Genomic DNA, 15,392 nt, shown 5'->3' with positions numbered 1-15,392 from the left:
GTTCCCACCCACAATAGCATAGAGTTTTCTATCTCTGTCTGAAGGAGTTAACCCTGCATTGTCTAAGAAAATGTTAACAGCCTCCACGAGGCAGTTGCCAAGCAAGACAATGCCGAGTCTTCTCAGAATCCACCCCCACTGCCCCTCTTTGCTTCTAGACTTGTGACTAGACTTGATTCCCAGCAGGCACCTAGAGGTGAGGTCCAAAGTGTGATTCAGGAGAAGGTGTGCCATGTTCCAAAAGAACTACTTCAGTTTTCTAATTTATACAAGCAAAAGTCTGGGGAACGCTTGTGGGAATGCATACTGAGAGTGTGGGAATATGGTGGAAGAAATATAAAGTTGGATCAGGCCAAATTTACTTATATGGACCCTCACAGCAGAGGTCCTCAATTTAACTTTGCAGCTCAGGGAGTGAGTTTGTTTGATTGGGTGGTAAAACATGGATCAAAAAACATGACCCACTGTGAGTGAGCTGGAGATGCCTGATCTCCCTTGGGCTAACACAGAGGAAGGGATTCAAAGGCTTAGGGAGATTGGAAAGCTACGGTGGATTTGTCACTTAAACCCTGCTCAGACACACCAGGAGGGCCCAGAAGACAGACTTTTCATCGATACTTTGAACAATGGATTTGTGAGGGGAGCCCCGGCATTCCTGAAGAGCTCTGTGATTGCTCTTCTCTGTAGACCAGATCTTACAATGGGAACTGCTGTTATTCAGTTGGAAAACTTAAATGCAATGGGAGTAATTGGATCCCAAGGTGATGGGGACCAAGTGACGACACTCAACCAACTGTCAAAGACAAGTTGAATGCAGTTTTCAAAATGGTACCTGGTATGCAGCTATTAAACTGGCAAATACCTTTTTTCCATTTGTGTTCATAAGGCCCACCTGAGGCACTTTGCCTTCAGCTGGCAAGGCCAGCAATACACCCTCACTGTCTTACATCAGAGATATATCAACTCGCCAGCTTTATGTCACAATCCGGTTTGTGGGAATCTTGATTGCCTTTCCCTTCCATAAGATTTCACACTGTTCCATTGATAACCTTATGCTGATCAGAACTCATGACCAAGAAGTAGCAACTACTGTGGACATATTGGTAAGATGTTTGCATATCAGAGCATGGGAGATAATCCAATTAAAATTCAAGTGCCTTTTACCTTGGTGAAATTTCTAAGGGTCCAGTGGTGTGGGGCATGTCAAGATATTCCTTCTAAGATGAAGGATATGTTGTGTATGTGGCTCCTCCTACCACCAAGAAAGAGATACCATGCCTAGTGGGCCTATTTGAATTTTGGAGGCAACACATTCCTCACTTGGGTGTGTTACTCTGGCACATTTGTTGAGTGTCCCAAAAGATTGCTAGTTTTGAGTGGAGTCCAGAACAGAAGGCTCTACAGCAAGTCCCAGCTGCCGTGCAAGCTGCTCTTCCTCTTGGGCCATATGACCCAGCAGATCCAATGATACCCAAGATGTCAATGGCAGATAGGGATGCTGTTTGGAGCTGCTGGCAGGGTGTTGTAGAAGAATTACAGCAGAAGTTCTTAGGATTTTGGCACAAGGCCCTGCCATCATCTGTAGATAACTACCCTTTTGAGAGAGCTCTTGGCCAGCTACTGGGCCTTAATAGAAACTGAACGCTTGACCATGGGCCACCAATTACCAGGTGACCTGAGCTGCCCATCATGAACTGGGTGTCATCTGACCTACCAAGCCAGGAAGGGCATGCACAGCAGCAGTCCCTCATCAAATAATGGACCAGTGCAGGCCCTGGAGGTACAAAGAAGTTACATGAAGAAATGGCCCAAATGTCCTTGGTGTCTACTCTTATCACACTGCCTTCTCTCCCACCACCTGCACCTATGGCCTTATGGGGAGTCCCCATGATCAGCCGACAGAGGAAGAGAAAAATCGGGCTTTGTAGACAAATGGTTCTGTATGATACAGAGGCACCAGCTAAAAGTGGACAGCTGCAGCACCTCAGCCCCTTTCTGGAAGATCCTTTAATGACAGTGGTAAAGGAAAATCTCAAGGAGCAGAATTTAGGGCAGTGCCCCTTGTTGTGCACTTTGCTTAGAGGAAAAACGGCCAGATGTGTGATTAGGTACTGATTCACAGGCTAGATGGTCAGGGACTTGAAAGGAACATGATTAGAAAATTGGTGGCAAAAACATTGAGAGAATAGGTATGTGGATAGATCTCTCTCAGTCGGCAAAGGATGTGAAGATATTTGTTTCTCATGTAAATGCTCACCCAAAGATGACCTCCATAGAGGAGTATGTTAATATTCAGGAGGGCAGGATGACCCATTCTGTGAATACCAGTCAATCTCTTTTCCCAGGCACCCCTGTCATTGCCCAGTGGGCTCAGGAACAAAGTGGCTATGGTGGTAGGGATGGAGGTTGTGCACGGGTTCAGCAGCATGGCTTCTACTCGCCAAGGCTAAGCTAGCTACAACCACCACTGAGTGCTCAGTCGGCCTGCTGCAGAGACCAACGCTGAACCCCTGACATGACATCATTCCCCAGGGCAATCAGCCAGCTACGTGGTAGCAAGTTGATTACATTGGATGGCTTCCATCATGGAAGAGGCAGCATTTTGTCCTTTCTGGAATAGACATTTCCTCTGGACATGGGTTTGCCTTCCCTCCACGCAATGCTTCTACCAATACTACCATCTGTGGACTCACAAAATGCCTTATCCACTCTCATGGTATTCCACACAGGGTATCTACTAAGGAACTCACCTCACAGCCAAAGAAGTGCAGCAATGGGCCCAAGGGTTCATAGGACCCACTAGTCTTACCATGTGTCCCACCATTCTGAAGCAACAAGCTTGACAGAACAGTAAAGTGGCCTTTTGAAGTTGCAGTTACAGCACCAGCTAACGTTGCAGGACTGGGGAAAGGTCTTCCACAAGGCTGTATCTGCTCTGAATCAGCATCCAATATATGATCCTGTGTTTCCCATAGTCAAGATACATGGAGTCAGGAATCACAGAGTGGGAGTGTCACCACTCACCAGTACCCCTAGTGACCCACTAGCAAAGTTTTTGCTTCCTTTTCCCATGATTTTATGCTCTGCTGACCTAGAGGTCTTAGTTCCAGAGAGAGGAATGTTTCCATCAGGAGACACAACGATGATTCCATTGAACTGGAAGTTTAGACTGCACCCCCACCCCCCAGCCACTTTGGGGGCCTCATGCTTCTGAGTCAACTGGCTATGTTATGGTGCTGACTGGGTGACTGATTCAGACTAGGAAGGCAAAACTGGATTACTACTCCATTGGATGTAAGGAAGAGTATGCCTGGAATACAGGAGATCCCTTAGGGTGTCTCTTAGTATTACCATGCCCCATGATCAAGGTCAATGGGAAACTACCACAACCCAATCCAGGGAGGACTAGGAATGATCCAGATTCCTCAGGAATAAAGGTTCAGGTCACCCCACCAGGTAATGAACCATGACCAGCTGAGGTGCTTGCTGCAGGTAAAATAATACAGAATGGGTAGTGGAAGGCAGTTATAAATACCACCTGTGGCCAGGTGACTAGTTACAGAAACAAGGACAGTAATTGTCATGAGTATTTTCTTCCTATCTTGTTAAGGACATGTTTTGGTGTATGTATTATACATGTTATACATATGGTTTTTTGTTGTTTTTTAACTTTTGCAGTTATTTATTTATTTATTTATTTTATTATTATACTTTAAATTTTAGGGTACATGTGCACAATGTGCAGGTTTGTTACATATGTATCCATGTGCCATGTTGGTGTGCTGCACCCATTAACTCGTCATTTAGCATTAGGTATATCTCCTAATGCTATCCCTCCCCCTCCCCCCTATCCCACAACAGTCCCCGGAGTGTGATGTTCCCCTTCCTGTGTCCATGTGTTCTCATTGTTCAATTCCCACCTATGAGTGAGAACAATGTTATACATATGTTAAGCAAATATCTTTGGTTTTGCTCATCTCTTATCCCTTTATTATGTATAATAAGATTTTTTGACTTTATATCAGTATTTACGTGTTGTTAATTTTACATCATAATGTTTCAGTTATCATCCAAACACTTTACCTTCTCTTCTAGGGAAGAGATTAGTGCATTTTCAGTTGTATGCAGATAGTTTCACCATCTTAGGTGGAACTATTTCCTTGTTACTGTCTTCATTTGGAGGTTAAGTATGGTTTAATGGGATGCAAACAGGTGCCAAGTCGACAAAGGGTGGACCTGTGATGATTAACTTTAGGTGTCAATTTGACTGGATTAAGGAATACCTAGAGAATTGATAAAGCATTATTTTGGGGTGTGTCTGTGGGGGGTTTCCAGAGGAGACTGGCATGTGAGTCTAAGTGGACTCAGTGGGGAAGATCCGCCCTCACTGTATGTGGGCACCATCCCATAGGCTGGGACCTGGACAGAACAAAAAAGAGGCAAAAGGCAAATAGGTTTCTTTCCTGGAGCTCAGATACACTCTTCTCCTGCCCTTGGTCAGCAGAACTCCAGGCTCTCTCGCCTGTGGATTCTAGGACTTAACCCAGCAACCCGCACTCCCACCCCAGGATCTCAGGCCCTGGAACTTGGACTGAGCAACACTACTGGCATTCCAGGGTCCCCCATATGTAGATGGCTGTCACGGGACTTCTCAGATTCCATAATCAGGTGAGCCAATTCCCTTAATAAATCTCCTCCCATTGATTTTTATGTCTCTAGAGAACCCTGAGTAATACAGACCTGTATACCTTGCATTCTTTTTATCAGCTGTTAACTGCAAAGCAATTCAAAGTAGCCATGTCCACAGCAAGTTCATAATGGACTTATTATAGGCTCATAATGGGGTCTTATTTCTGTACTTTCTATTTCAATGAATGTCCCACCAGCCATTCAATTAGGCCAGTCAATAAATGGGGTGTCATCCTTGATATCACTCTTTTCTTCCTCTGATATGCAGTCTATCACCAAGTCTCAACGATTAAGGGTCTTTCAAATCTGTGTGCATTTCTCCATTTCCACCCATCACTGTAGCCTAAGTCACCATCATCTCTCTTCTCAACTCTTGGCCTGCATCCCAAAGGGTCTCCAGGTGCACTCAGGCCCACTCATATGCATTTCTTCCCATTGCAGCCAAAATTATCTTTAAACAAACAAATAAAACGTTTTTCATGTCATCATTCTCCCCTCAGCCCACCCTCACTCATCTCTTCTATTGTTTTAATAGAAATGAAGCTGCTAAATGTGCCTTACAGACTTGGCACTGTTTCCGCGCGCTCTGACCTCCAGCTCCATTGGCTTGCTTTTCTCCTTCCTGCCCTATGGGCTCTGCACATTCTGCTCCTTCTCTGCGAAACCCTCCCAAACCAAACTAACTCCAGCTCCTTCCTGTCTACAGTCAGAGAAGCCTGCTCTGGCATTTTTAACTAGTCCAAATCTTCCTCTCAAATTGGTAACAGGCAGTTCTAGGTAGCTCTCCATTCAATCCACTAGCGCCCTTGCCATCTCACTTCAGTTTGTGTGATTATTTAAAGTCTATCTCCAGGGCTGGGTGCAGTGACTCATGCCTGTAATCTCAGCACTTTGGGATGCCAAGGCAGGCAGGAGTTTGAGACCAGCCTGCCCAACACAGAGTGAAACCCCATCTCTACTAAAAATACAAAAATTAGCTGGGCGAGGTGGTGCATGCATGTAGCCCCAGCTACTTGGGAAGCTGAGGCAGGAGAATCGCTTGAACCTGGGAGGCGGAGGTTGCAGGGAGCCGACCTCATGCCACTGCATTCCAGCTTGGGTGACGCAGCCAGACTCTGAATCTCAAAAAATAAATAAATAAATAAATAAATAAATAAATAAATAAGGTCTATCTCGAGTGTTTGCTCCTTATCATAGGCTCGGTGTGCAGCAAAGTGCCTCACATCCAGGGCAAGATAAATAAACAACAGCTAAATAATTAAAATCTCACCATAATAAATCACCAATGAACAACACAGTGTCCTTCTAAACTGAATAAACAATTGAGTGAGTCCTCAGTTTTCTAAAGCACGCAATGGGAAAATAACTGTCTCACAAAGTTCTTCTAAAGATCAGATACAAAGCCCAGCGTTACACTTGTCACGTAACAGACTCTCAATAAAGGTTTGCTTCCTTTATTTCTCTGCAAAATATACATAGATCATGACATGGAGCCAGGGTATGATGTACAATTAGCTACGGCTCAAAATAAGGGCAACAAGTTTGGGGTGCAGATTCCCCACTAATATGTCACAGTGGCCACTCCATTTCCCCCAGGCACCGTGCTGCTCAGTGATGGGCACTGTGCGTCCTCAGATTTTTACCTTGCCTTTCTATATTTCTCTGTGACAGCAGTAGAATCATCAGTAGTAGTGAAAGAGGAAAGATAAAGAGACATAAAGAAAAAAGAAATGACAGTTTTCAGACATGGCAAATAGATTACTCAAATGCATCTTGATTTACACATGACAGATGTGTTCCTTAAAAATATATGTAAACTGAATTGTACTTGGAATTCACAAGGGAATCTTGGTACTTAAAGAAATCCTCTACTGAATCCTTTAGGAATAAGAACCACCAACAGGATGATGAATGCCCCCCAACACCAGTATGTGAATCATGGGCATTATGTAATTCCTTTTCACTCTGGTCTAAGGTAAATTTATGTATGGCTTATGTAAATGAAGATACTTCTAATGTTAATTTCTGATGAAAAACCATCCAGTGGGAGGCCAGATCAGAGGAAATAGTCAATGAATCAAAGCTCAGGGTCCAGGAATTCATGGATTATAGCTGGTTGGAGCTTTCCTGAACTTCCCTTAGAGATCTGAGCATCCCCAACTTTCTTCATTGCAAACTGAGGCTGAATGGCTGTAGGGTGCTGACTCAAAATTCACACAAGAAGTTGTTATCCCGATGGGGATGGGGCTCAAGTAGTCAGGGCTCTTGGGAATGAGCACAGTTAATAGTGCACTTACCTTGGAGGAAGTAAAAATAAAGAACTTCCTGAGGGCTTCTGTGAGTAAGACACCCTGTGTGGCGTGCTCAGCATAGCATCTGGCACATGCTGGGTGTGCACGGGTGTGATTTCTGTGACTTGGCCACTGAGTGGCCTGCAGTGCACATTGCCCCAGCCAAAGGACACAGGCCAGAAAAGTATGCTGACGATCTCATCAGGGATGGGGGAGAAGAAAAACAAGAATTCAGAAGGAAATTCAGATATTTTATGGGGCTTGCTGGGGCTCAGAAAATGACAACCCAGAAGTCTGGTGCTTCTGCATGCTTTAACAAGAAGACTTTAGAAGCAGTCTCATAATCAGGACTTTCTGACCTCTTCTGCCCTCACCCCTGGCACAGGGAGGGGGTCTCTCTTGAATTTCCTTATCTGATTAAGGAAACTTCTTTCCACAAGAAAAACAGTAGTCTCAAGACTTGCTCCCTAGGAATCTCATCAAATAACCAGGAATGAATCAAGGAGACTAAAAGTTGTCACCACACCCAGACAGACTTTTCACCTATTCTTATAAAGGCAACTCGGAGAAATTGCCTGGGAGGCTATCTGCATAATAAGACAACATTTGTTTGCAGTGAAGTTCTGCCCTCACCTTTGCACCACCTCCCCCAGAGACCAGAGGAAGTTTGCTCCAGGCAATTGTTTCTTGGGCTCACTCATTTCCCCTGAAAACCATTTCCTACCCCTCATACTTGCCTACATCCCCCATTTACCTCTCTTCCATTTAAGCCTCAACTATCTGGCCCTTCTTTGAGTCTCATATTATGGGACTTCTGTGTCCATAACCTGTTGATATATTTGTTATGGCACTTTTTTCCTGTTAATCTGTCTATAATCAGTCATTTCTGCAAAGGTACAAAGAGTGCAGAAGGGAAGCTCTTCCTCCACCCTCACAGGCTAAAGCTTTCCCATATGTGACCAAGGACAGGAAGCTGTTTTATAATATTTATGCCATAAACTAGGCATGGCTGAAATCTATAACTACACTGAGTAGTTACTATTTCTCTCTTATTTATCAAATTCCCTGAGAAGCTGGACATTACTGTTGTAAACCAAAAATAAAATTCTAAGCTCCCCAACTTTCTGAATGGAACCCTTCTCTCATTCAAGGCCATTCCAAAGTTAACCCAAAAAACTACTAATAGTTCAGGCTATGATGAGAATTGGGCGTTGAACATGCCTCATTATACCCTCCTCCCTTTTGGAATTCAGGCCCAGCTCAGGAGTTCACAACCAGCCTGGGCAGCATAGTGAGACCTCATCTCTATAAAAATAAGTAAATAAATAGAAAAATAAATACATAAATAGAAAAACAAGAGAGAAAGAAGGGATAAGTCCATCATCACTCTCCCAGCCAAAGTTAAAATAGTGGAACCCTAGAACAACAAAGCAGGAAACATCTTTGGGAATGCTCCTCACTAACTTTCCACTCACTGCTATTCTATCTCCTCCCTCTGTCATTTAAGGGGAAAAAAACGAGTGTTTGCATGTGCACGTGTGTGTAGTTTTCACTGGTAATGGTTGACGAAACTGGCATTAAATTGTAGTTCAAAGATTTGTCTTTGATAGATAGCATTCTCTATCTGAAATCTGAAATCAGCTATATGGCTTCAAGGAAACATATTATCTTATAACCCCTGAATGTCAATATATAATCCTAGGTGATTGGATCAATGATGCCTGGTGAGTCTTGAAAGTTTTGCCATGGGCTGGCAAACACAGATTGGTCCTAAAGTGTGGGGAAGAAGGGGAGAGAGAAGAGATGGACTCACACTCAGCTGGAAAAAATCTTGGGCATCCTTTTTTGAGCTCATTGGTTGTCAATCTACTGATTCAGGAAACACTTTTCACCTATTTGGCCATTAATACAGCACAAACAACACACAGAGGAGAATGCATTTCTATCTAATCGAGCAACAGATGACAGAAGCTGCCCAGTACTCATCCATGCCCAGCTTCCTCACTCTAACAAATTGTAAAATAATAATAAAAAATCTAAATAACAACAACAGCAGCTAAATTATTTCTCCATCTCAATTGATTCTTCAGATGGAATGTCATCTTGACAGATCTATTCTGATCGAGTTGTCTAATTGAATAGAGTTCTCATTGCTCTTGAATTTGTGACCTCAGACTGCTGTGAAATAAATGCAATTTGGAGAATTATTTCCAAACAACAACTGCTACTCCTCTGGGAACTGACTATTGCTTCTAGTTTTTGAAATTGTTGGTGAACCACCTACTGACTAAGCTATTAAGACTAGGTGTTTTGTTTAGATTCCAGGCTAATGGTTCTATAAATTCAAAAGCAAGAAATATCGCAGAAGCCTGCAGATGGCCGTGCACTTAAGAGGAGACACCCAAGAGGCTGCTGGCCAGGCTTCTCAGATCCTGACCTAGTTAGCAGCCCGCACCCCTGGGCAGTCTGAGTGGTGGTCATTAGAGCTGTGTGTGGAAAAACCTGCCTAATGAAACTGCTTCAGAGGTAGTGAGTTTGTTTGAATTGGGATTTTTCTCTGGACCTAAAACTAAGACTGAGCTTGCCTCAATGTTCAACAACAAAACAAAATATTTCAGAGACCCCACAGAGTTGCAGGTGCATTCAGAACCCAGTGTACATGCTCAATGACACTGGGATCCCTTAAGAACTTCAGTTACTTCTTGGACATGCATTTATTTCACCGTAGTGCTAAACACTAAGAAGTCCAAATGGACCATCTCCTTTAGTTTGCACAACACTACTGTGGAGGTACTGATAATTACATACCCATTTTATAATCAGCGAGGCTCAGCTATATTATAGAACTTGCCCAGTGTCTGTCTCACAGACCAAGGGACAGAGCTGGGACTAGAAAGCAGTTCTTTTTTTTTTTTTTTTTTTTTTTTTTTGACAGAGTTTCACTCTTGTTTCCCAGACTGGAGTGCAGTGGCACGATCTTGGCTCACTGCAATCTCCACCTCCCAGATTCAAGCGATTCTCATGCCTCAGCCTCCCAAATAGCTGGGATTACAGGCACCTGCCACCATGCCCAGCTAATTTTTTGTATTTTTGGTAGAGATCATGTTGGCCAGGATGGTCTCAAACTCCTGACCTCAGGTGATTCACCTGCCTCGGCCTCCCAAAGTGCTGGGATTACGGGCATGAGCCACCACACCCAGCCTGGAAACAGTTCTGACTCCAGAACCCAAATTTCACCACCATGCTAGGTAGATAGTTCCCAAAGATGGAAGGCTGAAAATACATGGGATATATTGACCTTCATGATGCAAAATTAAGAGACCAATTTCACTTTAGGAACACCCAATAGTGGCAGAATAATCTAGTCACATAAAAAAAAGATGAGCCCTTGAGTCAAATTGCCCTTTCATAAATCCTAGTTCCAGCACTTTCTTCCAGTATAAGCTTAGATAAGTTATCAAATGCTTCTATGCCTCTGTATAATGGGAATAATACCATTGTTGTTTTGATAATTAAATGAACTAATATGTGTAAAAGCAGAAGTCATTGCCTGGTATATAGCCAATGTTCAATAAATGGGAACTATAATTTAATTAATGATGCATGTCTTAGCATTCAGTCTTTAACCACTCCTCAAATGCACAGATTTTCTAAACTACAAGGAATGTTTCAGAATGTGAGCATGAAGCCTCTCTACTTTGGAAGGGTTTTATGAAATGCAGCCTAAAATGTGACTTTTATCCACCATGGTTCTCTTCTTTCTTCTCTTTGCTGCCTTTCGACATTCTCTTTCCCTCTGCCCCTACTAGAATGGGGGCACCTTTCATCAATGCATTAATCCATGGCTAAAACATGACTCATCGTAGAAATGCAAAGGAATATTCTGTCTGTGTAGCAGGCAAGGACCCATGGGGCAGGTTCTCATTAGAATGCTTTACAATAATATCAATCAGTATTAAAAATGTATGTTCTACTCAATTTTTAAAACATCTTAAATAAATCTTTAAATAAAGCTATTTTGTTTTATCTTTAGGACCTATGAACAGTCAGCCCTGAGGGGCCTTTGGTTCCCTAAGAACTGCCCTTTCTAGAAAAGCCTCCCTCAGTGTGTGGTTTTCTGGGGATTCTCTGTGCTGGGGGAGTCAAGTCTTTTTGGTAATATTAATTTTAGGTTGTGTAGGCACCATATTAACAGGGGAAACGAATATTATTCCATTAGGGTCATTTACCATTCAGAATTGCTTCACAGGAAGCAGCTAGTTAATCCTTGCCCTTGAAGAACACACACTGTACTCTTCTCCTAATACCACTGAAAATGTCAGCTAGTGTATAGGAAAGGAAAAGAGGGCACTGCCCTTGTTACAGGGCTGGAAAAACGCAGGAGAAGCTGAAAATGGAAGTAGATATTTCCAGAAAGGAGCAGTCTGCCTCTTTTATAAACACCTTTGGGCTGGCAAAGGTTGCTCGCCTCTGTATCCCCACCAGTGTTTCCTCGGTTGAAACCCAAATCCCTGTAGCAGCCAAAGTGAGGCTGGTTGGGTTTCATGTAATAGAGAGTAGTGGGGATTGAAGCAAAATGCGGAATGCATATGGTAAAAGACATCCACGTTTATTTAGTCAACAAAAATATCGACAACTCTCTACCTGACAAGGCAAATATGCCGGCTTCCTGGATCTGACAATCCTCCCCTATCCTGACCATGAAAATCTGCCCACAGTCTCCTACTAACCAGATTTTCCTGCTTACAATTCACAGCCCTCTAATATATCGTAAGAATTTCCATCTATTTTTACTTCAAAAATTGTTTTCTATCCATGTCACTGACTCCCAACAGGGGGCCGCAGCTCCTTTTGCAATACGAACCCTCCACATTTTCTCAATCCATCCTTCTAACGCTCCAACACTCTAACAGCAAACGCTGTTTTACGTTCCCTAGTCTTCCCATTGGGGTTCATGCCGTTATGCATTTCCTTATGCTGTTACCTTTTCCAGGAATGCTTTTCCTCCTCCATTTGTCCTTTGTCTGCTTCAAGAAATTGGCTCATGCCTGTAATCCCAGCACTTTGGGAGGCCGAGGCTGGTGGATCACAAGGTCAAGAGATCGAGACCGTCCTGGCCAACATGGTGAAACCCCATCTCTACTAAAAATATAAAAATTAGCTGGGTGTGGTGGCACACCCTTGTATTCTCAGCTACTCAGGGGGCTGAGGCAGGAGAATCGCTTGAACCTGGGAGATGGAGGTTGCAGTGAGCCGAGATCACGCCACTGCACTCCAGCCTGGTGACAGAAACTCTGTCTCAAAAAAAAAAAAAAAAAAAAAAAATTCAACTTCCTGTAAATGTGACTCCATCAACATGATCTCTCCAAATGACCTTTTCCCTGACCGCTCTCCAAGTCCAGTAGAATAAACCGTTTGCTCATTGATGTTCCAAATGCTCGCTGCACGTTGCTCTGTTACAGCACCAGCACGCGGTGGGCCAGTTAGGAGTTTACACGGTTGCCCTCCCCACTGAACTGTGACATCCGTGCATGTGGAGGCCTAGTTTAATGTGCCTTAGTTATCTCACAGCTGGCAAATCTGCTGACCTATGGTAGGGCTGAGAGATGTAGAATGAGTCAATGAAAAAAAAATGACTAAATGAGTTCCAAAACATATTGTGTCCCAAAGCTGTTTGGTAATTTTGCTCCCTGAAATCATTTGTAGTCAGGGATTTCTAAAAAGAAGTTGATGGTCACCATCACCAATAGTCATGTTATATCTCTGGGAGATAATAAAACACAGGAGCGCAAGCGAGAGGACTTTCAGCAACAGCACAAAATCCTGCCCATCAAATACAGCCTGACTAATAACTGGAAGACTGACAGCAGCATGACAAATGATGTTACAGAAAGAAAAGTGAAAGACATCAGTCCCCTCCCCAAAGAAACATAAGGTCTCTCACACACACACACGCATACGCACACACGTGCACACATAGGTACACACACAAACTTGGGTCAGAAGACCCACATTTAGATTCCCCCTACAATTAATTAGCTGTTTAACTCCGAGCAGTCACTCAATTTCTCTGGGTCCCTATAAACACATTATTTTCCAAAACAGAAAAACCTAGTGTATATGAATTCCAAGTTTTGTGCTTACTTGAAAAGTCTAAGCTTCTAAGCCCTCTCCCTGGGTCTTCCCACTAGCCTTCTAGATACTTCCATAGGCACTCCCTTGTGCAATTCAGGCTAAGTGGTCTAAGGAGTCTAGGAGACTTGGACAACAGTGTGGTCACCACCCCCGGATTGACCACAGCGCCACCAGTTCTCACCAGACAGTTTCATCTTATTTATTGTAAACACAATGATAAGGTGCTGCTTGGTTAGAAAGACATAGCGTATTGATTTGTACATGCCATAAATTTGCCCTGCCTTTGCACTTTCACGTTAATAAGTGATGATAAAGGAGCCTCAGACAGGAGTCTACTTGGGCTTTCTGAATGTCGCATTTGGTGGTCACAGGTAAGGATATTCAGCCTTCAAACCTGCAGGATTGAGGCTTGCAGTGGACTGTGGGCACCAGCTTGAGGAATCCCAACCACAACAGCTCCCTGCATCAGAATCCCAGGTTCCTCGAGCCCTGGCAACCCCCGGAAGAGTGTTGCTCGGGGGTCGCTGTGCCATCGCTCCTCTCAGAAGGGCAAGGGTGCCTCAGAGACAGAAGCATCAGTTCAGGATGCCCACCACCCACACGGCAGAGCAGAAGGCGAGGAGCAGCTTCAGCTGCAGCCCTTGGGAGGCCGTCTCCCTTGGCCACCCGAGTGAACAGTTTCCTGCAGGGCGGTCTATGCTGAGTGGGACACTTTTCCACTTCTCACACATCTACACTTTAAAAAAAAATAACCAGTCTAATGGTATGTTAATAATTCCAGATGGAACCCCAGACCTCAAGGGCTGAGCGTAACAGAGATTTCATGTAGGTCAAAATACTTGGATGTGTTCTCTGGGTCCAAAAATAGAAGTGGTGTTCAGGTTGTGCGAACATTCTGAGAGACCATTTCATAGGCATTTCTCAGAAGAGAAACGTGTGAGGCCGGAATGCTTCTGCATGCTGTGTGCCGCAGCTTCCTGGAAGATGGCAGCCCGCCCCAACCCAACAGGAGCTTCGAGGCCAGGTGAGATCACCAGCCCTTCTACCGCTGCCATCTGCACTTCGCTAAACAGAACCTGCAAGAAGAGCCTCCAAATTGACCAGGCTTCAGTCTGTTGCGGAGAGGGAGGGTGACAACACAGGAGGAAATGCTTCACAGGGCACTTCTTTCAACTACCAGCCTGTCACATCAGTGTCGGCTGATGTCACTCTGAACAGAAATCTTTGGGGCCCAAGAAATGCCAAGAAAATGGCAGCCAGTGGGCAGGGCAGCCACCGGCCTCTTCTTGCTAATATATGCAGTGGATGTGGCATTTCTGACAATATTGCTTCTGCCTCACTTGCCATTTAATGTTAAGAGGCTTCTAGAATCTCCTGCATTTAAAGAGTAATGACTGTTTTCAGGGTAAATGCTCTGTTAAATAACCCTGGATTATTGTGTCGTGTTATTACATTTATAAAATGGCATTTCAAAAAATAATAATTGTTTTAGAGTTAATTGATGTTTTTAACCATCACTGTGTAGAGAATTTTTATTCAGAAGACAGAGAGTGAGCAAGGGAGAAAAAGATTTCAATGGAGAGAGTCGGTACTGAAAATAGAAACCATTCCTGCATGTGAAATCCTGGTACAGAAGGCGCTCCTCCTCTGAGCACTGCTTTCAATAAGCTCTTTTCACTGCAATTAAAGCAGCCGCAGGACAAAGGTAAATCTCAGCCGCATTCCCGAATGGAGTCTGCAGGCCTCGGGACTGGCAGTGGTCCAGCAGGGCTGGGGGTGGGGGGGCCTCAGCACATATCCGCCAGCCATTATGCCCCTACAGGGGCAAGGTGGGCCCCAGAGCAGCCCGAAGCAATGGCAGAGACCCGCAGCTCCACAGAGCAGTGACTTTTCAGATGTGAAGTTAATTACACGGCGGAGAGTCTCAGAATTTCATACCGCCAGAGGCAGAGCTGAATCCAGGGATATTACAGAATAAAACTTGGAAATTCCAAAATCTTCACATAGGGAGGATGCAAATGGTGCACAACCCTGAACCGCATCCCAGGTGCGGTGGGGATGATGTCACTCTCTTCCTTCCTATCTGAATCCTTCTCTCACTCTCCTCAAGCATGTCTAGAGGGCAGTGCCTCCCATTACGTGAGTGACAGATGATCCCTTCATCACATGGTTTCTTCTTACAAGCATTTCCCTGAAGTAGGAATTGGGTATAATTTTTATGCTAGGTTTAAATATAAATATATGTACACACATAGAAGATAAAGCTCATTTTCATGA

General features: G+C 44.0%; 1 protein-coding gene across 9 annotated transcripts in view; it reads right to left on the bottom strand.

Annotated features, from left to right (window-relative positions):
• OPCML (opioid binding protein/cell adhesion molecule like) overlaps positions 1–15,392 on the bottom strand; it is a 1,139,289-nt gene that overhangs the window by 480,751 nt on the left and 643,146 nt on the right. The window lies entirely within an intron of this gene.

The sequence above is a fragment of the Nomascus leucogenys genome, chromosome 15 (assembly GCF_006542625.1).
Source record: "Nomascus leucogenys isolate Asia chromosome 15, Asia_NLE_v1, whole genome shotgun sequence".
Classification (NCBI taxonomy): domain Eukaryota; kingdom Metazoa; phylum Chordata; class Mammalia; order Primates; family Hylobatidae; genus Nomascus; species Nomascus leucogenys.
Note: the sequence above shows the minus strand (reverse complement) of the source record. Positions and strands in the feature narration are given on the sequence as shown.